Raw genomic sequence first — 24,549 nt, 5'->3', positions numbered from 1 at the left:
AAAGCTCAACTATTCGGCTGCGCCAGTTGCGGTATCCGAACCTTCCAGATGGGTACGGAGGAGTCGGCCCTCTACCACAACGTCGACCTCCTGCAACTCCCCAAACTCCAGCTTAGCCCTGACGAGGTCGGACGACTCACTTCCGTCCCTGTCGACTTCCGGCCCGCCATCAGCCACTTCCGCTCTACGACCGGTGCGTATTTCCATCTACACCCTGAATTCGTGACCGCTGCTAGGGATGAGACGGGCAGCGTAACGTGCGAGACGGCCAAGCTCTGCGCCGGCTGCTGGTACCACTTGGGCAAACGACAGCCAACCATCCCGCCGCTCTCCATCGCAGCCGGCATCGACTTCGGGGTGCCCAGCCGCATCGGACTGCCTCCACTTCGCCTGGCCGAGCAGTACGTCATCGCTCGGGCTCGGCTTTATGCTTCAATCATCAAGCTGACCGGGGCCACCAGCGCACAAAGGCATTCCGCCAGGCAAGGCCACGTCATTGCCTTCCCACAGCCAGAATCCGCGGAACTCGTCGCGGAAGAGGCTCGAGCTACAGATGATACAGGGGAAGGGACCTACCCCCGTGCCGATGGCTTGCCCGCTTTCATTAGCATCGCCTTCATCGGTGCCAAGGCGCAGTGGGATGCTCTGGTGCCCGACAGGTTCCGGCACATCCACGAGATGCACGTACGCACGGACGTCGTCTTCTCATGGCTCCGGGCGCTGAAACACTTGAACCACTTCTACACCAACATCACCATTGACGACACGCCCGAGATGGAAGTGATCCTGGAACACATAGTGGACGACCTGATCCAGCACGCCCGGATCGTTTCTGATGACGTCGGAATTGCCGTAGAACGGTTGGCCACCGCCGAACGAGAACAGCCAATCGCTCCCATGCACGGACAAGAGCCAGAAGAGGACATAGAGCTACCACAGAGCGCTCAGCTGCCGGCCGTCTTCCTCGGCAAATCGGCCCACCCCACGAGCGACCGAGGTGGTCCCGCCGTGCAGGTGCTCCAGAGCCTCCGCGACACCCTTTCCAGCGGTCCGGCAACAGACGAAAGGAGCGACAGCAACGGTGGTGGCTATGGAGGTAACCTAATTATCTGCTTATTGTTTTCCATACTGCACTTCTTTTCCGCTTTCCTTTCAGCACAATCTAATTTTTGCTTGACTTTTCAAATCGAAATCGGATCAGTTGCTGACCCAGAAACGCAACCCGACGTAGCAGAAGAAGAGGCGAGTGCAGAGAGACACGAGCACGCTCGAATAGACATTCCAGATGTCCGACGTCACCGGCCCATGTCTGAGTTCGAAGGCAACGACCGGCTCCTATACTCCGCCTTCCCCTTTTTGTTCCTCCTGGGTTCCGGACTACGGAAGCCTGGTTCCGTACCACACCGCGACTGCCGCCACATGCTCTTGCAGTTTACCTGCAACTTCGCGACCTGCCACCGGTTCCTTTTCTGCCTCTTCGACCAGCTGCAGCGGCACGCTGCAACACGAGCGGTAACCACCCGATTCAAGAACAACCCGGAATCGCTGGAGAAGCTCCAAGCTTGGGTGGCCGACCCCGCTTTCCTGAAAGACCTAGCCAGGGCGGCCCGAAACCCACAATCAAAGTCGGCCAGAACCCTGGTAGCCCGGGTAACGCCACACATCAAGACCACCAGCAGCAACGTCCCGTACAGCACGGCCCAGAGAAAAGCTTCCATGCAGCATCTCTACGCCCTGGCTCAGCATTTCGGGATGCCAAGCATATTTTTAACGTACGCTCCCGACTTTGCCAGCGGTGTCCTCAACCTCCGCCTGTCTCTTCCTTCAATCAACAACGTCGAGCTACCGGCTTCGGACGACGGCATCCTGGAGGCCCTCCGGCAGCAGCTGGACATCCATCAGAACATCCGTCTCTCCCAGGGTAAGTTCCAACGCTCTCGCTTTCTATCCTATCTTAAATATAAATTACTTTACATATCAATTCTTCCCCTTTGCCTCCCCTCATTATACAGCCTGCCTCAATGAGAGGCTCGCCTCCAACCCCGTGGCCATGGGCGAGTTCTTCCGCCTTCTTACCAACAGCATCTTCACCATCTTGGTTGGGCTGAAGCCGGAGGGGCTAGCCAGGTACACTCCAGAACTGCCATCCAGGAAGCCGGGCCTTTTTGGAGTGCCTCTTGCCTCGTTCGGCGTCGTGGAGGAGCAGGCAAGAGGTACGCCTCACTGCCATGCCATCGTATGGGGTGGTTTACCGCCCAGCCTCTTGCAGTCCGTAGCAGGCGCACCACGACTCCTAAACATCATAGCCGGTCTCCTGGACAGGATGGTGACGGCCGAGCTGGAACCAGAGACGATCGCCCAGCACCTGCTCAGCCAGTTCAACGGGAACCGACTCGGACGCGTCGCGACATTCATCGCCCATTGCCCCATCAACGAGCCCCGGGAGTTCACCGAAGACGTTCAACGCGCGGCATCCTTCGCCAACCTCCACTCACACACCACAACTTGCCATAAAGGAACCCAAGGGAAGATCTCCTGCCGACTCAGACGGCCCGGCCCGGACGCGGAGAAAACCCACGTCGTCCAGCTGCTCCCATACAGGGATCCTCAGACCACCAAGGTCCTCTACGAAATCTTGTTCGAACCGAAGCCTCCGTGCATCGACTCCCTGCCCTGCCGGAACTTTTCGCGCACACCCGTAGCCCAGAGAGATACCAACCTCCACTTCTGGGAACTGCAGCGGCGCATCCGGCCCGTGGACGACGAGAGTCTCAAACAGGTAAGCCGGCGTCTCCCATTTCTCAGCTCTTTATCGTTTTCCATGTCTATTAAATAAGAATTAACACTTCCCACACATGACACTTAATCATGCTGCTCTCCTCTACCTTGCTCGCCTTCCTACCCCCAGATGCTGAACCCTGACCTGCTGGAGCAGGTGAGCTTGCTCACGGACGAGCAGCAAGACAGATTCCTGAAGGCTTTTGCAACACGCAACGGCATGGTTGTCGAGTTCAACCCCGTCATGACGGCGCTGCTGGGCTGCAATTCCAACGTGAGTATCTTGGGGAGCGACGCACAGGCGAAAGCCATCATGTGCTACCTCCTCAAATACATTACCAAGCCGCCCTGCGAACTCAGCCACACCCTTGCCCTCATCCACAACGCCCGGAGGACCGTCGAGAACTTCCCATCAACGGCCGAGGATACAGGGACGGAGCGCAGGACGGCAATGCACTTCTTGACCCGCGTCGTCAACCAGCTAACCAGCGCAGTGGAGGTTTCTGCCCCGGTCGCCTCCCTCGCACTTCTCGGCATGCCCTCAGAAATCTGCAATCACGGGTTCCACCTGCTCTTTGTCCACGCCGCCCTCGCCTACGTCCTAAAGAAGGGCCGCCACCAGGAGACAATAGACGCCTTCGATGACCTCCAAGGGTAAGTGAAGTTTTATTTAACCCCCCTCTCACTTGCAGCTCTGTCTTGCCGGTAAAAAAAAGGCCGTAGTAGCTAGTGCCCGCGTTTACATTTAAATAACATGCCTCCACCCTATCTCTCTCTCTCTCTAACCTTCTTTTAGTGGCGGACTCTCTTCTGACGACGAGCCCCTCACACCACCGACTACGAGCTGCTTGGAACAGGACGAAGATCCGGAGGAGCTCCTCGAGGACGACCAAGGATCGGAGCCACCGTATGTCGTGGAAACCAGCCGGAATGCCGAGCCGGCGGAGGACGACGACGCCCACGTTACGGCAACCGTATACTCCAGTGGCAAGGAGAAGAAAGCCGTCACGCAGGCGGAGCATTACGCTTACCGCGGGGAAACGCTCCTACACTACTCACCTTACGAGTACGCCGCCACGATACTCATCGTGCAAAAACCCCTCGGAAAAAGCAAGCAACGTCCCCCGCCAGGTAGCGGCGGCCACGGCTTGGCCTCCTCTGCGGATCATAACGGCAGTGACCTGGACGAAGAGAACGCACCCGCTGCCACCGGACTCGGATCAATGCAAGGGAGGACGCCCAACGCCACCTTCCCTTTCCATCCCGCGCACCCACTCTACGACAGCCACCACCAGCAGATCCGGTCCAAGTTCAGAGTACCGGTTCTCATCCACGGCCCGCCCAAACCGCCTCCACCCAAACCGACCCACGCAACCGACGAATGGAGGACAGCCGCTCGCGCCTTCGCCCAGTACATGCTGCTGGTCTACCGGCCATGGCTGGATGAGGGCGGAACGCTGCCGGGGCCGCTGACATGGACGGCGCTTTGCGACTTCATGCGCGATCTCCAGTTCGGCCGAATCCAGGAAAACGGCAGCCGGTCGGGCCCTACTCCGCTGGACAATGCGCGCAGACGCTGGATCGAAAATTCGGCCCAAGGTGAGCCCAATTTTGACAATCCTTTCCCTTCCTTCTTCTTTTCAAAAAAGCCCTCCCTGATGCGACCGTCTTGCTCTATCAACACACCCCCGCGCCCGGCTTTAGCGACACCATCCAATTACTTACCATCATCTTCCTCTCCATACTATTCTTCTCAGGTTTGCGCATCTCCGCGGAGCAAAGGATCGCCAACCAGCTCCACCGGAATAGGAAGGCCACCAAGTGGGCTAATCCGGACGACCACTCCGGGAACATAATGCTACCCGGAACCCCACTGACCAGCCTGAAGAGGGCAACAGGATCGAAGACGAGGCCCAACACCTCATCGACATGGCGCGAGTGGAAGCCGCCCTAGACGACCCGGAAAACCTGGCCAACTTCAAGCAGCGTCAATACAACGAGGATACGGAAAATTCGCTGCGCCAGGTTTTGGCGGGTCTGGCTCGTCGCCAGGGGCCCCAACGAACAAGTCCTCTACAGGCTGCATCCATGATCAACGCGGGACGACCGGAGACCGCTCCGACCACCAGGAGCGTTCTCAAGGCACTTCAGGCCGACGTGACGGACTCCGGCTCATCCAGAGAAGACGACGACATCGTCCTCCTCGGACCGGAGCGGCAACAGCAGCCAGCAGGCGACCCTATCCAACAGAACGCACCACTCAACAACCAACAGGCGGCTGTCATGAGTCTGTGCACCCTCTTCTTCCAGGAGAAAGTGCAGCACGGCCGCGGAGCCGGTTCACGATTGCAGCCTCTCCGCCTCCTCGTCCACGGCGGCCCTGGAACAGGTAAGTCCTTCCTCACGAAGCGGATCCAAGAGCGCGCCGAAGAGATGGGGCTGCAAATCGCCTGCATGGCGCTCACCGGCATCGCGGCCGGCATCATGCCTCAAGGTACCACTTGCCACCACCGGTTAGCCATCCGGTGCGGCACCACCCACCGCCGGCCACCTCCCCTCCCACGAGAGAAGCTACTTCAGCTCCAGTGCAAGATTCAGCAGGAGTCCCTCGCCATGGTCATCATCGATGAGGTCTCCTTCGTCACCCCGGAGATGCTGGACATCATCGCTGGGAGGCTCGCCGAAATCACGGGCGTAGAATCCATCGACCAAGCGCCTGCCGACGCTTCAGCTCCTACTGCTGAACCGCTGGCTATTGTCCTGATGGGAGACTTCTTCCAACTACCACCCGTGCCCCCCGACACCCTCTTCACGGCCATCATCAACCAGTTCGTTCGGGAGACGGACATCAACAAGGCCACCTCCCATTTTAGAGGTGACTCCCAGACGAGACAGCGTGGAGCCCACTTCTTCAGCACCTTCCGGAAAATCGAGCTCACTCAGGTAAGCAAAGCCACTCTTCTCTTTTTTGCTTCCGTACAATTTTACGAACTTAAGCAACAAATAAAACCACTTCACCAATGCAGCAAATGAGAGCAGCGGAGGACACCCGGCATATCGCCATGCTAGAACAGATGAGGACACCCGCTCTAGGGATCCCACGCATCCAGCTAAGCGACATCGCCCACCTGAAAACCCTTTCCCGCGCGGATGTCCTCGCAGATCCGGAATGGACCGCCGCACCCATCGTCGTCACCAGCAACAGCGAGCGGCAGCACATCAACCGGCTCCAATCCGCAAAATGGGCGGCATGGAAAGGGGTGCCACGCATCATTTGGCGTCTCGAGATCGGCGGAGAGCTCGCCGCTCACCTACCTCCACGAGTCAGGGAACGCATCTACGTCGAGTACCCTCAATTCACCGGCAGCTTCGTTCACGGCGCTCCAGGGTATCTGACAAGCAACATCAATCCAGGTAAAACACTCCAAACGATTTATTTTCTTATTTTCGTACGCTTTTAGCTGCATGCTGAATGATCTCCTTCCGTTCCTTGCTGCCATATCAACGCACCCGTTACCAAATGAAATGAAATCAGGCTAATATTCCCTAAACACTATTTTTGTCCCGCGCAGCGAGGGGGCTTTCCAACGGGACTGCCGTACTCTTCGAAAGCATCGAGCTGGATCCTCGCGAAGACGCCGACCGTGTCTGCAACGATATTGCTACGGTACCAGAGAACACCAACGTCGTCCTAACCTACCCGCCGCTCCACATCAACGTCGCCGTGCCCGGTGCGAACCCCGCCGACTTCGTCGAGAAAACCCTGGAGCCCGGACGCGTCGTCATCCCCGTACCTAGAGTCAGCAAGTGGGAGCCAGTGAATATCAAGCTGCCGGGCCGCCGTCAAGCTGACACCTTCCACTACCGGCCGCACGGCGTGGAGCAGCGCTTCGCCGTCACGGTGCACAAGATCCAAGGACAGACCTGCAACAAGGTCATCCTACAGCTCAACAAGCGCTCCTTCATGCCGCACCTGACGTTCAGCATGCTCTACGTCGCGCTGTCCAGAGTGAGGACAAGCGAAAGCATCCGCCTCATGCCATCCCACCCGACTGGACCCGGCCTAGGCTACCTCCAGACCCTTAAACCCACCGAGGACTTGCTCACCTGGCTCGAAGGATTCGACCCTGACGACGGCACCGACAGTGCGTGGAACATCGCTCGTGCAAAAGAAGCACACGCCCGGAAACAGCTCTCTCCAGCAACCAGAGACCCCAAATGTAAGTGCATCTTTTTACTTCATGTTATTATCTTAATCTACGATGCATTCTTCCAACATTACGGCAGCTAAAATCGCAAATACAACCACCACCGAGTCGGCTACCGCGAATCCGGATTCCACACCCCGAAGAACGCCAAACAAGCGAAAACGAACGTCAGGTAACGTACTCAAATGCAGCCCGTAGAGTACCGCATGAATCCCGCTACAAAGCTGTTCCTTTGTCTGCTCAACGTATGTTTATTTAAAAGACCGCCATTTTTTGTCCAATAGATGAAGCCACTGCTAGACCTCCCAGCACTCCTTAGTGCGCCATCACCGATTGCAAACGATCCTCGGATAAATAGAAACTGCGCTAATCAACCAGCATACTGCAAAAGATAAGTTCACCCTTCATCCTGTCGCTTTACATCTATCATAATCCATACCTTCACATTCAAAATTTTAACATACAATCTCCATTTCCCATATACTTGGCATAACTATTCATTTTCTATCTTCGTATTTGTACCTCTCGCCCCTTGATTTACCCCCTAGCGAATAACAAAGTTTAACACTAACTTACTACTTCCCAGACAACTTGCCTATTTTCTCAGTTTCTCCAACTTTCCTACCTAAATACGCATACATTTCTTCTTCCCTCATTTCTATACTGTCTTCCGTTTTTAATACACCATCTTTCATATACCCCATTAGTCTTTCCTTCACCGTTTGTACCACCTTCTTCTGATATCTCGAAGCGCACTTAATACACACATTTCCCCCTGCAAATTATACGCCTGGCCTTTATGTACCACCGTCCATTACAAGTGGTACTAACTCTCGCCTCAGCCTACGAACCAAGAAAGGTGTCTAGGCAAGGGCACGGTGGCAGTTCCCAGTGGCGCTCAACTATGAACAAAAGCAATTATGTCCACTAGATACACTGCCAATGGGGAAAACCATAAACGCGCAGACTACACACCAAAAAATCGAAACGATTGAAAAGGTGAATGACGGGCTAGTGTACAAGCCAGAATACAAAACACTACAATGACGGATGCAAAACAGATTATACTGTCATGTACTTCGCTCCTCAAATACCGCAAGGTATAAAACTTCAACGCAATCAACAGGAAAAACTTACCAATACATTGCACTCTCCAAACAACTTGACCAACACGAATTTTCCCATATTTACACGAAGGTATTGTGCTATGCACGTCTTGTCCCTGAGTGTAAATATTAAAATACTTTAGTATTTTAATATTACCGAAGGTATTACAGGATTTATGCCGAAAAATTAGCAATACATGAGGAAAAAAAGAGGAGAAAAGATAAGGGGGAGGAAAGGGGGAGGGACAAGGGGGAGGGACGAGGAGGGAAAGGAGCTGCAGCCAGACCAAAACCGGGTTCCGGAGAAATTCGGCGGAAAAAAGGCGGCAAAATTCATAAGAACCGTTTATAAAATTCCGGGAAACGGGCCTTTTTCCGCTGAAATTTTAGCGCACTGTCGCCATGTTTGACCGTGAATAATTTTTGTACGTGAAATCGGATCGCCCTACGAATGGGAAAATGACATATTAAGCCGGGCAGGAGCAGTTAGACCGTGAAATCCGCGTGAAAATCGGACATGCCGAAACCGGCCGAGTCAGCTACCGGAAGGAGCGGTCGCACGGCTCCTCATCGGGTAACGCTGGATAGAGCGCAATCACGCGATGGCAGCTGTCGAAAAATTTTCGCGATCCGACGCACCGTTCAGCCGCTATGAATTTTTGAAAATTAATTCCGAACGCGGCTGTGCTTTTGACGTCGAATTCCTAGAATTGGCAGGTAGGGGCCCATCATCATTTTTCGAGCTTAAAAAATCGTTTGCGGCCGAACGGTGTATCCGATCACGGCGGGACCTTCACCATCGGAACGAGCTCGACGAGCCGCATCCAATGATACCGGTTTCGTGATCATTCGTGACCGAAAAAATATTTGGATAGAAAAAATCCCATGGGGGTTGGACGCAATGGGATAGACGAGCCAGGCACTTGTGGGAGTCGGGGAATTGGTGTGAACGGGCAAAATAAATCATAACTCCAGAACGGTACCGTTGCTAGCGCTGACATTCATACTGCCGGAATCAGCGTGAGCCAACGCATCGAATGGTGCCGAACCCGTCATGATAAAAAACATATAAAAATACGAGAAGGAAAGAAGGTCAGCTGGGGGTCAAGTAATTAACCAGCGCCTCACTGCTCCATTTTCCAAAAAAACGAAAGAAAAGTTTACAAACATACACGCCAATCTCAGCAGCGGATCGTCGCACGCACCTGCAATAGCCACCGATGAACGCGGCTCGTTTTCACCATCATTTTGTTTCACAATTCTAGATTTAATTTACACGAAGGTATAGTGCTATGCACGTCTTGTCCCATAAATAAATCTTTAGTATTTTAAATTACCGAAGGTATTACCGGATTTATGCCGAAAAATAAGCATACATGAGGAAAAAAAAGAGGAGGAAATATAAGGGGGAGGCAAGGGGGAGGGACAAGGGGGAGGGACGAGGAGGGAAAGGAGCTGCAGCCAGACCAAAACCGGGTTCCGGAGAAATTCGGCGGAAAAAAGGCGGCAAAATTCCTAAGAACCGTTTACAAAATTCCGGGAAACGGGCCTTTTTCCGCTGAAATTTTAGCGCACTGTCGCCATGTTTGACCGTGAATAACTTTTGTACGTGAACTCGGATCGCCCTACGAATGGGAAAATGACAAATTAAGCCGGGCAGGAGCAGCTGGACCGTGAAATCCGCGTGAAAATCGGACATGCCGAAACCGGCCGAGTCAGCTACCGGAAGGAGCGGTCGCACGGCTCCTCATTGGGTACCGCTGGATAGAGCGCAATCACGCGATCGCAGCTGTCGAAAAATTTTTGCTATCCGACGCACCGTTCAGCTGCTATGAATTTTTGAAAATTAATTACGAACGCGGCTGCGCTTTTGACGTCGAATTCCTAGAATTGGCAGGTAGAGGCCCATCATCATTTTTCGAGCTTTAAAAATCGTTTGCGGCCGAACGGTGTATCCGATCACGGCGGGACCTTCACCATCGGAATGAGCTCGACGAGCCGCATGCAATGATATCATTTTCGTGATCATTCGTGACCGAAAAAATATTTGAATACAAAAAATCCCATGGGGGTTGGACGCAAGGGGATAGACGAGCCAGGCACTTGTGGGAGTCGGGGAATTGGTCTGAACGGGCAAAAAAAAATCATAACTCCCGAACGGTACCGTTGCTATCGCTGACATTCATACTACCGGAATCAGCGTGAGCCAACGCATCGAACGGTGCCGAACCCGTCATGATTAAAAAATATAAAAAATACAAGAAGGAAAGAAGGTCAGCTGGGGGTCAAGTAATTAACCAACGCCTCACTGCTCCATTTTCCAAGAAAACGAAAGAAAAATTTACAAACATACACGCCAATCTCGGCAGCGGATCGTCGCACGCACCTGCAATAGCCACCGATGAACGCGGCTCGTTTTCACCATCATTTATTTTCACAATTCTAGATTTAATTTACACGAAGGTATAGTGCTATGCACTTCTTGTCCCTGAGTGTAAATATTGAAATACTTTAGTATTTTAATATTACCGAAGGTATTACCGGATTTATGCCCGATTAATTTACAAAATACGCATACAAAAAAAAAGAGGAGGAAATATAAGGGGGAGGAAAGGGGGAGGGACAAGGGGGAGGGAGGAGGAGGGAAAGGAGCTGCAGCCAGACCAAAACCGGGTTCCGGAGAAATTCGGCGGAAAAAAGGCGGCAAAATTCATAAGAACCGTTTATAAAATTCCAGGAAACGGGCCTTTTTCCGCTGAAAATTCAGTGGCTCGTCGGCATGTTTGACCGTGAAAAACTTTTGTACGTGAACTCGGATCGCCCTACAAATGGGAAAATGACATATGAAGCCGGGCAGGAGCAGCTGGACCGTGAAATCCGCGTGAAAATCGGACATGCCAAAACCGGCCGAGTCAGCTACCGGAAGGAGCGGTCGCACGGCTGCTCATCGGGTACCGCTGGATAGAGCGCAATCACGCGATCGCAGCTGTCGAAAAATTTTTGCTATCCGACGCACCGTTCAGTTGCTATGAATTTTTGAAAATTAATTCCGAACGCGGCTGCGCTTTTGACGTCGAATTCCTAGAATTGGCAGGTAGAGGCCCATTATCATTTTTCGAGCTTTAAAAATCGTTTGCGGCCGAACGGTGTATCCGATCACGGCGGGACCTTCATCATCGGAACGAGCTCGACTAGCCGCATGCAATGATACCAGTTTCGTGATCATTCGTGACCGAAAAAATATTTGGATAGAAAAAATCCCATGGGGGTTGGACGCAAGGGGATAGACGAGCCAGGCACTTGTGGGAGTCGGGGAATTGGTGTGAACGGGCAAAAAAAATCATAACTCCCGAACGGTACCGTTGCTAGCGCTGATATTCATACTGCCGGAATCAGCGTGAGCCAACGCATCCAACGGTGCCCAACCCGTCATGATTAAAAAATAGAAAAAATACAAGAAGGAAAGAAGGTCAGCTGGGGGTCAAGTAATTAACCAGCGCCTCACTGCTCCATTTTCCAAGAAAACGAAAGAAAAATTTACAAACATACACGCCAATCTCGGCAGCGGATCGTCGCACGCACCTGCAATAGCCACCGATGAACGCGGCTGGTTTTCACCATCATTTTTTTCACAATTCTAGATTTAATTTACACGAAGGTATAGTGCTATGCACTTCTTGTCCCTGAGTGTAAATATTAAAATACTTTAGTATTTTAATATTACCGAAAGGTATTACCGGATTTATTCCGAAAAAAAAAAGCATACATGAGGAAAAAAAGAGGAGGAAAGATAAGGGGGAGGCAAGGGGGAGGGACAAGGGGGAGGGACGAGGAGGAAAAGGAGCTGCAGCCAGACTAAAACCGGGTTCCGGAGAAATTCGGCGGAAAAAAGGCGGCAAAATTCATAAGAACCGTTTAAAAAATTCCGGGAAACGGGCCATTTTCCGCTGAAATTTTAGCGCACTGTCGCCATGTTTGATCGTGAATAACTTTTGTACGTGAACTCGGATCGCCCTACGAATGGGAAAATGACATATTAAGCCGGGCAGGAGCAGCTGGACCGTGAAATCCGCGTGAAAATCGGACATGCCGAAACCGGCCAAGTCAGCTACCGGAAGGAGCCGTCGCACGGCTCCTCATCGGGTACCGCTGGATAAAGCGCAATCACGCGATCGCAGCTGTCGAAAAATTTTCGCAATCCGACGCACCGTTTAGCCGCTATGAATTTTTGAAAATAAATCCCGAACGCGGCTGCGCTTTTGACGTCGAATTCCTAGAATTGGCAGGTAGAGGCCCATCATCATTTTTCGAGCTTTAAAAATCGTTTGCTGCCGAACGGTGTATCCGATCACGGCGGGACCTTTACCATCGGAACGAGCTCAACGAGCCGCATCCAATGATACCGGTTTCGTGATCATTCGTGACCGAAAAAATATTTTGCTAGAAAAAATCCCATGGGGGTTGGACGCAATGGGATAGACGAGCCAGGCACTTTTGGGAGTCGGGGAATTGGTCTGAACGGACAAAAAAAATCATAACTCCCGAACGGTACCGTTGGTAGCGCTGAAATTAATACTGCCGGAATCAGCGTGAGCCAACGCATAGATCGGTGCCCAACCCGTCATGATTAAAAAACATAAAAAAATTCAAGAAGGAAAGAAGGTCAGGTAATTAACCAGCGCCTCACTGCTCAATTTTCCAAGAAAACGAGAGAAAAATTTACAAATATACACGCCAATCTCGGCAGCAGATCATCGCACGCACCTGCAATAGCCACCGATGAACGCGGCACGTTTTCACCATCATTTTTTTTCACAATTATAGATTTAATTTACACGGAGGTAATAGTGCTATGCACTTCTTGTCCCTAAGTGTAAATATTAAAATACTTTAGTATTTTAATATTACCGAAGGTATTACCGGATTTATGCCCGATTAATTTACAATACGCTACAAAAAAAAAGCATACATGAGGAAAAAAAAAAGAGGAGGAAATATAAGGGGGAGGCAAGGGGGAGGGACAAGGGGGAGGAACGAGGAGGGAAAGGAGCTGCAGCCAGACCAAAACCGGGTTCCGGAGAAATTCGGCGGAAAAAGGGCGGCAAAATTCCTAAGAACCGTTTACAAAATTCCGGGAAACGGGCCTTTTTCCGCTGAAATTTTAGCGCACTGTCGCCATGTTTGATCGTGAATAACTTTTGTACGTGAACTCGGATCGCCCTACGAATGGGAAAATGACAAATTAAGCTGGGCAGGAGCAGCTGGACCGTGAAATCCGCGTGAAAATCAGACATGCCGAAACCGGCCGAGTCAGCTACCGGAAGGAGCGGTCGCACGGCTTCTCATCGGGTACCGCTGGATAGAGCGCAATCACGCGATCTCAGCTGTCGAAAAGTTTTTGCGATCCGACGCACCGTTCAGCCGCTATGAATTTTTGAAAATTAATTCCGAACGCGGCTGCGCTTTTGACATCGAATTCCTAGAATTGGCAGGTAGAGGCCCATCATCATTTTTCGAGCTTTAAAAATCATTTGCGGCTGAACGGTGTATCTGATCACGGCAGGACCTGCACCATCGGATCGAGCTCGACGAGACGCATCCAATGATACTGGTTTCGTGATCATTCGTGACCGAAAAAATATATTTGGATAGAAAAAATCCCATGGGGGTTGGACGCAATGGGATAGACGAGCCAGGCACTTGTGGGAGTCGGGGAATTGGTGTTAACGGACAAAAAAAAATCATAACTCCCGAACGGTACCGTTGCTAGCGCTGAAATTCATACTGCTGGAATCAGTGTGAGCCAACGCATCGATCGATGCCCAACCCGTCATGATTAAAAAACATAAAAAAATACAAGAAGGAAAGAAGGTCAGCTGGGGGTCAAGTAATTAACCAGCGCCTCACTGCTCCATTTTCCAAGAAAACGAAAGAAAAGTTTACAAACATACACGCCAATCTCGGCAGCGGATCGTCGCACGCACCTGCAATAGCCACCGATGAACGCGGCTCGTTTTCACCATCATTTTGTTTCACAATTCTAGATTTAATTTACATGAAGGTATAGTGCTATGCACTTCTTGTAGGAGAATTTCCGAGAAAAAAGTATAACATATAATTATAATACTATATAGAATTACTATATATAAGTACTATATGGAACTACTACATAGAACTACTATATAGAACTACTATATAGACTTAATATATAGAACTACTATATAGAACTACTATATAGAACTAAAATAATACATATCAATATTTATTTATATAGATATAAAATATCAACATGGTCGCGCACATCTAGATGCTACTTATAGTAAAGCTGCACCTGTACTTTTACTTATTGCTTTCCAACTAGATGATGCTTATTGACTATGCCTCTTGATCAAGTAGCCGACGGCAACTACAAGAAAACTGAATAATGGCCGAAATGATGGGTGCCGGCACGCTATGGCAATTTTTGTTTTTCGAAGGTTTTAGATGTAATTGTTCCAAATAAATTACGACCTATATTCCAAAACCTAGCTCCATGGTTCAGCATAAACGTACCATAAAATTTATGATTTCTTTCAAACCCAAGTAGCCGAACATAAGGCCTAAAATGTATTTATTAAATTTAATAAATTTTCCATAACACCAAAAATACCTAAAAAATTTTTTTAAACATCTAAAATCTTAACAAAAACTAATGAGTTTTTGTGCTAAAGACTCACGTGGACTAGAACTTTGGAAATATATATAAATTAATGTGTAATGTGTACACAAAAATTTCTTTTTGACCGAATTTGTTTTTCAAAGAAAGTCGCTTATGCCCGGTACAGACTTAGCGGACAATTTCTTTCTAGAAAAGCCAGTATAAAATTTTTTTATTTTTCTGAATATTACTTTTTTGTATAAATTTATATATATTTAGAAAGCTCTAGTCAACGCGATGTTTTGCACTAAAATTTATTTGTTTTTGTTAAGTTTTTGTGTGTAAAAATTAATTTTCAAAAAAGTTTTTTAAAAAGTTTGTAGGTGTCCCTCTATTGGCAAAATTTAGAATTTTTGAAATATTTTTGTCGAAGATCAACATAAATGATGCTCGTTTGCTAGCATTTCATAGAAAATTTTATCCCTGAGAGATTTTCCTTGGGAAAGATTGAAGGCTATCCCGTGGTTATGGGCCCCAAAATGTTTATTGTTTCCCCAGGGGTTCCAGCCGGGTTTTGATTGGTTGTCAATTGGAGGGAATTATCGCGTGTAAACTGGGGAATTTTTCGTTTTTATTTATTTTTTATTCGATTCGCCGTATTAAACTACGTGTCTGGGCAAATTTTCAAGTCTGTTGGTGTTTTTCTTCATTTTATATATTTATTTATTTGGTCGTAATTCAAATTTTTTTGGTTCCCGCCGGTTTGTGATTGGCTGCAAAATTGGGGGGAATTATCGCGTGTAAACTGGGGAACTTTTCGTTTTCATTTATTTCTTAGTCGATTCGCCGTATTAAACTACGTGTCTGAGCAGACTTTCAAATCTGTTGGTGTTTGTGTTCATTTTATATATTTATTTATTTGGTCGAAATTCAAATTTTTGAGGTTCCAGCCGGTTTGTGATTGGCTGCAAAATTGAGGGAAATTATCGCGTGTAAACTGGGGAATTTTTCGTTTTCATTTATTTCTTATTCGATTCGCCGTATTAAACTACGTGTCTGAGCAGAATTTTAAATCTGTTGGTGTTTGTGTTCATTTTATAACTTTTATTTTGTGTTTGACTGTTTGTTTACAAATATCGTACGCGGCTGTCGTTTGTCATTTTTTTAATTAGCATTTTAAGAACAATGAAGTCAGCCGTGAAAACTGCTTGTACAATCAGTCATTCGTGTGGTGCCATCTAGTGGCAAAGGCAATGACGAAATGTGCGATCCTAACCTAACCTAACCCACCGTAGCGTTTTGGCACTACAACTATTTCACTTATTTTAGCCATCGCGGGCCTTTTTTTATGTTTATATTATTATTTTATTATTGATCAACCTAACCGGTACTTGGTTTCAAACTAGGCTATCCCGTTGCTGTTTTTTTAATTGAATAATTGCGCAATAGCGCGCCACTTCACCATTCAGCCCGGTTCAGCCATTGACGTATGCCCAACTAAATCTCGAAGGCGGACACCCAGTGGCCTTTTAGCTATATATTTTTAATAAGTGGATTATTTTTGTGTATCTTAGAAGTTAGAACCCGTATATTTACTTAATTGCTGGCATAATGGTGGGAAAATAAATGTACATGCATTAAGCCTTCCATATGGTCCATAAATATCATCTAGTTGAAAAGTATATACAATACTATGTATTACTATATATACGCACTGTATATAGTGTAGTACTATATAAAACTTAAATTTAAAAAAAGACAATAGCAAATGCATTAGGCGGATAATTTGTCAGTAAGGGATAAACGTGGCATGTATTAATCAGCAATAAATCAAAACAAATTCACTTCCATAATGTTAATGTATTAACAATTACACATTGTACAATAAAAGCATATTAAATTATTACTATATACAAATACTGTATATAAGTACACGCTGCCAGTACACGATTTACCAGAGCAAGGAAACCTTCCCACGCCCGGTGGTCCCTTGGGACCACTTGCTGTACTCCAATATGCCTCTGGATAATTCACTTGTTGTCTAGGGATAAACGTGGCATGTATTAATCAGCAATAAAGAAGCCCGTTGATTTTTATTATACATTTTCCATGATTAAAAAACAAATTCATTTCAATAAGGTTTATGTATTAACAATAACACTTTGTACAATAAAAGCATATTAACGTTGTATTAACGTTGTGTTTTGTATATGTAGTACTATATACAAATACTATATATAAGTACACGCTGCCAGTACACGATACACCATCCAACGACAGTCGTCTGCCAGGCGTACTTCGTGGAAAACGTTGGTTAGGCCCCTCCCCTTTCAGGGCGGAGCAAGCCATTCCACGATGGTTTTCCACGATATACCAGTACACGGTACACGGTACGCGTACACGATATACCGCGGCCCTATTATAGTTTATCCCGCCAAAATGTCGTCGTTTTCAGCAAGGCCTACTTAATGCTTAAGGCCTGTAAACTCAAATACCTCCTATGGCGGGTAGGCGTTCCCTAGTAAGTAGTAATAGCCGATCAGACAAAAAAACAAGGGTTACGACGACACCATCTGGCGCTCGCAATTATAGCCTCGTTGAAAAATACCCCCAAAAAATTTTAACACTTGTTATGGTTACATAAACACATGAATAAAGATAAAACAAAAGGAAATCAAATTTTTGAAATGAAAAGTGTGCTAGTTTGACAGCAATATGGCAATTGAGTTGTTAAAAAGAAAAAAGTAGTATGTTAGAAATATATAAGTTTTATAATTGTGTTAATGAAAAATTTTCTTCTTGTTCTTGTAGTTAATTGAATTAATCACTTAGGAAAAAAATCTATGAACGGATTAAACATTTTCATTTAGAGATAAAATTATAAATTTTCAAAATTTTACTTACATTGATAACATGACATAGTATAGACTTGATCCGACATACTCATATCCATAAATCTTTAGACGGAGTCCTTAACAACCATCCCAATACCGATACAAATTAGATTGAAATGGTGAAATGTAATGATGAAAATACTACTTAGTGGACACAAATCTTTTTCAAAGAGGTGATTTTCTACACTTAATGGAATTCTTTAACTAAAAGTTAAGGATTCTAAGATACTCTTAATTAAAAAATTCAAGGAAACCCTGTTTTTGTTTAATCTTGTATTTAGGTTTTCGAAGCAGTAGCAGTAGCGAGCGCTAGATGGTGTCGTCGTAACCCTTGTTTTTCCTCTAATTAGTTGTTGCCAGGTAACGCGTCACCGTCATAGGAGGTATACGAGTTTACAGGCCTTAAGCATTAAGTAGGCCTTGTTTTCAGGAACGTAGACGGCAGCACCTCGTATAGCTCATTTTTCAGAAATATCTTAATCCTAAAGGGAAATGTTCTAGAATTTTTTGAAAATGCTGAAATTTTCTCATAGCCGTATCCGTATAGAAAATTTCAGGAAATATGGGCTGTATATAAAATCTAATAACTTTAAAACTAATCCACCCTCCCAAAAATCTTTTACTGGGTTTGTAGAAGAGAATTGGTTCTTTAATATAAGACAAAAACGGAAGAGGAGGGGATTATAGATAACTAACAACAAATAGAAAACAAAACTTTGCAATTTGTTTTAGGTTAAAATGCTATTCCGACCAGACTAGTACGCATATTCAATCTCGGGAATTGAACCCCAAAATCAATATCTACACTATTGAGGCCACTTGGCTACCATTGTCCCCTAGACAATGTAAACAAACTGCCAAAAGGGGGGGGGGAACCCACACACGTAAACAAACACACAAATAAAACAATTTGGGGCAAAACACAACAAAAACGGCTAAACTATACAAAAAAAACTCAAGAACACGAATATAACAACAGAAAGTAATGAAAAATAACTAAAAACTCACAAAATGATGGAAAACGGGGATAACACAAAAACACGTCTGCATCCGGGAGCTGACGAGTATTATCGTATGACCTGTATAATCATGTATGTTGGGACGAAATCCATCTTACCTGTATTTGGCTGTTTTTTTATGCTAAGTAGGAATATCTCATAAAATGCTTTTCTATTTTATCAGCTATGTTCACACGAAGCTTTTTGTAAAGCCTTTCGCCCTCTTGCTTACCGATTACGCCTTAAGGAACTGCATCCGGATGGCATTTGGTTACGTCTAAAACTTAGAGGTAAAACAGTGAGGCCGTGAGCGTGGGTTGGAGTTAAAAACTGTTAGTCCTGGTAGCTGATTATTCTTGGATTTTATTATTGAAGCAAACCAGAATTAACATTAAAAACAACTGTTTTAACAATTCATGGAAAACTAAATTCTTTTCGGGCTCCATTGAAGAAATGAAAATCAATGTGCCAGTATGCATTACTGTTTGTATTCAAAATTTGATGATTCAAATCAACAACTTTCAAGCAGTTGCTACTAACTAGCTATTTATCGCATTGTGTCCGCCCATGTTTACTGGTTGGCTCATCCGACGCCATCCACTGTCGTTAAGGCGTAAAAACCGAAGCAGTTTGATATACACGCCTTACACCTTACTTTCTTAATGACTAATTTTCGCCTATTGGATGGATCAGAGCTTACGCCTTACACCTTAAGCACCTTCCGTAAGGTCGTAAGGCGTAAGAAGAGTCCCCTTGCGGATATGTGTGCAACAGCGGTTCCATGGTGTAATGGTTATCACATCAGACTTTGACTCTGATAATCTGAGTTCGATTCTCAGTGGAACCTTAACTTTTGACCTTATTGCCCTTAAAAGACTATTCATAGTTGGCAATAAGTAACGACTAAGATTTTTAAAGCCTTTGATGTTTTATATGAAACGTAATTGGCTCATTGGTCTAGTAGTATGATACTTGCTTCGGGTGTGAGTGATCCCGGGTTCAATTCCCGGATGGGCCCACAATCATTTCTTTAAACTGGTGGATTTACAAGTGATATTTTGGCTGTTTCTCTAAAGTTACTATAGCCAACCGAGATCACAGAAAATACTTAAGACCTACCTGTTCTTGTTTCAGCAGGATTAGGATGTGCTTAGTCGTTGCGTTTAGAAATCATCGTCGTGAGGTGCAAAGTTTACATGGAATGGTAAAGTATGCGTAATTCTCGCTCTCCGATGTACTTCTTTACCCCATACCTTGGTACGTCCTTGAGGCATCGCACACAACTAGGAGTAAAGGCAGGGAATGGGTCGGAAATAGTTCGTTGCTGTGAAATGTATTTCTGTTTTGCCATTAGAGCTGTATCTTCGGTGTGGTAAAATAGACTTTGAAACACAACTGATCGTAGCAGGACTCGAACCTGCAATCTTCGGATCCGAAGTCCGACGTTTTATCCATTAGGCCACACGACCATGTTAAACTCGAGACATTGAATGTTGATATAAAAATGATCATCTCTGTGTTGGGTAAAAGATAATCTTTCAAGAAAAATTTAAAATCAAAATTTAAGGAATGGCAGCGATGGGATTCGAACCCATGCCTCCGAAGAGACTGGTGCCTTAAACCAGCGCCTTAGACCGCTCGGCCACGCTACCCTATATGTTATGGGGAGCAGATGTTTCCTCAGGCGGAAATAGCCAGTTTACCATTAGAAAATGAGAATCGATGTCGTAGATTGCTTAGCAACTTTGTTTGGTATTATCGTATGACCTGAAATTCTTCGTCTTATCTAATGTCAGAAGGATTATCTAAATTTGAAATGTATTGATTTTCATGTTATGACGAACACAGACACTCGAAAGTTAATTAAGAATAAGTTGAGAAGAATTCAACTCGTGCGATAAGAGAGTTCACGAGCTGTAATCGATATTGTAATACGACAAATTTCCGAAAGCAAGCTCATTTAAGAACCAATTCTTTAAACATTTAGGGCTCATCCGGGATTTGAACCCGGGGCCTCCTACACCCAAAGCAGGAATCATACCACTAGACCAATGAGCCATATATAATAACACGCATATTTTTTAGATTATTTTCTATTGTAGATTTTGACGTAATATTGGCTATGTTTAAGTGAAAGTAATCATTCCTTACATTCAATTTCACTTATTGTTAATAACATCTATTTTCAATCTATTTCCTTCGAGCCGGAGTTGAACCAGCGACCTATGGATAACTAACAATTTATTTCTAATATATTTTTATCTCTACAGTCCACCGCTCTACCAACTGAGCTATCGAAGGATGGCATACTAACACGAGCAACGTAAACTTAATATTACTACACATAAACTCCGTTCAGCATTGCGTAGTATGGTAATGAACTTGATATGTTGGGTCGCAATCCATCTGACCCGTATTTGGCTGTTTATTTTATGCTAAGTATGAATATCTCATAAAATGCTTTTCTATGTTATCAGCTATGTTCACAAGAACCTTTTTGTAAAGCCTTACGCCCTCTTGCTTACCGCTTACGCCTTGAGGAACTGCATCTGGATGGCATTTGGTTACGTCTAAAACTTAGAGGTAAAACAGCGAGGCCGTGAGTGTGGGTTGGAGTTAAAAACTGTTATTCCTGGTAGTTGATTATTCTTGGATTTTATTATTGAAGCAAACCAGAATTAACTTGAAAAAAAACTGTTTTAACAATTCACGGAAAACTAAATTCTTTTCGGGCTCCATTGAAGAAATGAAAATCAATGTGCCAGTATGCATTACTGTTTGTATTCAAAATTTGATGATTCAAATCAACAACTTTCAAGCAGTTGCTACTAACTAACTATTTATCGCATTGTGTCCGCCCATGTTTACTGGTTGGCTCATCCGACGCCATCCACTGTCGTTAAGGCGTAAAAACCGAAGCAGTTTGATATACACGCCTTACACCTTACTTTCTTAATGACTAATTTTCGCCTATTGGATGGATCAGAGCTTACGCCTTACACCTTAAGCACCTTCCGTAAGGTCGTGAGGCGTAAGAAGAGTCCCCTTGCGGATATGTGTGCAACAGCGGTTCCATGGTGTAATGGTTATCACATCAGACTTTGACTCTGATAATCTGAGTTCGATTCTCAGTGGAACCTTAACTTTTGACCTTATTGCCCTTAAAAGACTATTCATAGTTGGCAATAAGTAACGACTAAGATTTTTAAAGCCTTTGATGTTTTATAAGAAACGTAATTGGCTCATTGGTCTAGTAGTATGATACTTGCTTCGGGTGTGAGTGATCCCGGGTTCAATTCCCGGATGGGCCCACAATCATTTCTTTAAACTGGTGGATTTACAAGTGATATTTTGGCTGTTTCTCTAAAGTTACTATAGCCAACCGAGATCACAGAAAATACTTAAGACCTACCTGTTCTTGTTTCAGCAGGATTAGGATGTGCTTAGTCGTTGCGTTTAGAAATCATCGTCGTGAGGTGCAAAGTTTACATGGAATGGTAAAGTATGCGTAATTCTCGCTCTCCGATGTACTTCTTTACCCCATACCTTGGTACGTCCTTGAGGCATCGCACACAACTAGGAGTAAAGGCAGGGAATGGGTCGGAAATAGTTCGTTGCTGTGAAATGTATTTCTGTTTTGCCATTAGAGCTGTATCTTCGGTGTGGTAAAATAGACTTTGAAACACAACTGATCGTAGCAGGACTCGAACCTGCAATCTTCGGATCCGAAGTCCGACGCCTTATCCATTAGGCCACACGACCATGTTAAACTCGAGACATTGAATGTTGATATAAAAATGATCATCCCTGTGTTGGGTAAAAGATAATCTTTCAAGAAAAATGTAAAATCAAAATTTAAGGAATGGCAGCGATGGGATTCGAACCCATGCCTCCGAAGAGACTGGTGCCTTAAACCAGCGCCTTAGAACGCTCGGCCACGCTACCCTATATGTTATGGGGAGCAGATGTTTCCTCAGGCGGAAATAGCCAGTTTACCATTAGAAAATGAGAATCGATGTCGTAGATTGCTTAGCAACTTTGTTTGGTATTATCGTATGACCTGAAATTCTTCGTCTTATCTAATGTCAGAAGGATTATCTAAATTTGAAATGTATTGATTTTCATATTATGACGAACACAGACACTCGAAAGTTAATTAAGAATAAGTTGAGAAGAATTCAACTCGTGCGATAAGAGAGTTCACGAGCTGTAATCGATATTGTAATACGACAAATTTCCGAAAGCAAGCTCATTTAAGAACCAATTCTTTAAACATTTATGGCTCATACGGGATTTGAACCCGGGGCCTCCTACACCCAAAGCAGGAATCATACCACTAGACCAATGAGCCATATGTAATGACACGCATATTTTTTAGATTATTTTCTATTGTAGATTTTGACGTAATATTGGCTATGTTTAAGTGAAAGTAATCATTCCTTACATTCAATTTCACTTATTGTTAATAACATCTATTTTCAATCTATTTCCTTCGAGCCGGAGTTGAACCAGCGACCTATGGATAACTAACAATTTATTTCTAATATATTTTTATCTCTACAGTCCACCGCTCTACCAACTGAGCTATCGAAGGATGGCATACTAACACGAGCAACGTAAACTTGATATTACTACACATAAACTCCGTTCAGCATTGCGTAGTATGGTAATGAACTTGATATGTTGGGTCGCAATCCATCTTACCCGTATTTGGCTGTTTATTTTATGCTAAGTATGAATATCTCATAAAATGCTTTTCTATGTTATCAGCTATGTTCACAAGAACCTTTTTGTAAAGCCTTACGCCCTCTTGCTTACCGATTACGCCTTGAGGAACTGCATCTGGATGGCATTTGGTTACGTCTAAAACTTAGAGGTAAAACAGCGAGGCCGTGAGTGTGGGTTGGAGTTAAAAACTGTTATTCCTGGTAGTTGATTATTCTTGGATTTTATTATTGAAGCAAACCAGAATTAACTTGAAAAAAAAACTGTTTTAACAATTCACGGAAAACTAAATTCTTTTCGGGCTCCATTGAAGAAATGAAAATCAATGTGCCAGTATGCATTACTGTTTGTATTCAAAATTTGATGATTCAAATCAACAACTTTCAAGCAGTTGCTACTAACTAACTATTTATCGCATTGTGTCCGCCCATGTTTACTGGTTGGTTCATCCGACGCCATCCACTGTCGTTAAGGCGTAAAAACCGAAGCAGTTTGATATACACGCCTTACACCTTACTTTCTTAATGACTAATTTTCGCCTATTGGATGGATCAGAGCTTACGCCTTACACCTTAAGCACCTTCCGTAAGGTCGTAAGGCGTAAGAAGAGTCCCCTTGCGGATATGTGTGCAACAGCGGTTCCATGGTGTAATGGTTATCACATCAGACTTTGACTCTGATAATCTGAGTTCGATTCTCAGTGGAACCTTAACTTTTGACCTTATTGCCCTTAAAAGACTATTCATAGTTGGCAATAAGTAACGACTAAGATTTTTTAAAGCCTTTGATGTTTTATATGAAATGTAATTGGCTCATTGGTCTAGTAGTATGATACTTGCTTCGGGTGTGAGTGATCCCGGGTTCAATTCCCGGATGGGCCCACAATCATTTCTTTAAACTGGTGGATTTACAAGTGATATTTTGGCTGTTTCTCTAAAGTTACTATAGCCAACCGAGATCACAGAAAATACTTAAGACCTACCTGTTCTTGTTTCAGCAGGATTAGGATGTGCTTAGTCGTTGCGTTTAGAAATCATCGTCGTGAGGTGCAAAGTTTACATGGAATGGTAAAGTATGCGTAATTCTCGCTCTCCGATGTACTTCTTTACCCCATACCTTGGTACGTCCTTGAGGCATCGCACACAACTAGGAGTAAAGGCAGGGAATGGGTCGGAAATAGTTCGTTGCTGTGAAATGTATTTC

At 45.6% G+C, this 24,549-nt stretch overlaps 8 non-coding genes across 8 annotated transcripts; 3 read left to right on the top strand and 5 right to left on the bottom strand.

The window, feature by feature from the left end:
* Positions 1–19,396: 19,396 nt before the first annotated feature.
* On the top strand, positions 19,397–19,468 carry Trnaq-uug. Its single transcript has one exon. It is a non-coding gene; the product is annotated as a tRNA-Gln (tRNA).
* A 723-nt stretch (positions 19,469–20,191) lies between these two features.
* On the bottom strand, positions 20,192–20,273 carry Trnal-aag. Its single transcript has one exon. It is a non-coding gene; the product is annotated as a tRNA-Leu (tRNA).
* Positions 20,274–20,607: 334 nt separating this feature from the next.
* Trnap-ugg lies at positions 20,608–20,679 on the bottom strand. Its single transcript has one exon. It is a non-coding gene; the product is annotated as a tRNA-Pro (tRNA).
* Positions 20,680–20,816: 137 nt separating this feature from the next.
* Trnay-gua lies at positions 20,817–20,922 on the bottom strand. Its single transcript has 2 exons — positions 20,886–20,922; positions 20,817–20,852 (listed from the first exon to the last, which is right to left on the bottom strand). It is a non-coding gene; the product is annotated as a tRNA-Tyr (tRNA).
* Positions 20,923–21,689: 767 nt separating this feature from the next.
* Positions 21,690–21,761, top strand: Trnaq-uug. The gene has a single exon. It is a non-coding gene; the product is annotated as a tRNA-Gln (tRNA).
* Positions 21,762–22,310: 549 nt separating this feature from the next.
* Trnar-ucg lies at positions 22,311–22,383 on the bottom strand. The gene has a single exon. It is a non-coding gene; the product is annotated as a tRNA-Arg (tRNA).
* Positions 22,384–23,109: 726 nt separating this feature from the next.
* Trnay-gua lies at positions 23,110–23,215 on the bottom strand. Its single transcript has 2 exons — positions 23,179–23,215; positions 23,110–23,145 (listed from the first exon to the last, which is right to left on the bottom strand). It is a non-coding gene; the product is annotated as a tRNA-Tyr (tRNA).
* Positions 23,216–23,983: 768 nt separating this feature from the next.
* On the top strand, positions 23,984–24,055 carry Trnaq-uug. Its single transcript has one exon. It is a non-coding gene; the product is annotated as a tRNA-Gln (tRNA).
* Positions 24,056–24,549: the final 494 nt, after the last annotated feature.

The sequence above is a fragment of the Daphnia magna genome, linkage group LG4 (genome assembly GCF_020631705.1).
Source record: "Daphnia magna isolate NIES linkage group LG4, ASM2063170v1.1, whole genome shotgun sequence".
Taxonomy (NCBI): Eukaryota; Metazoa; Arthropoda; class Branchiopoda; order Diplostraca; family Daphniidae; genus Daphnia; species Daphnia magna.
This window is presented reverse-complemented; position numbering and strand designations above follow the sequence as displayed.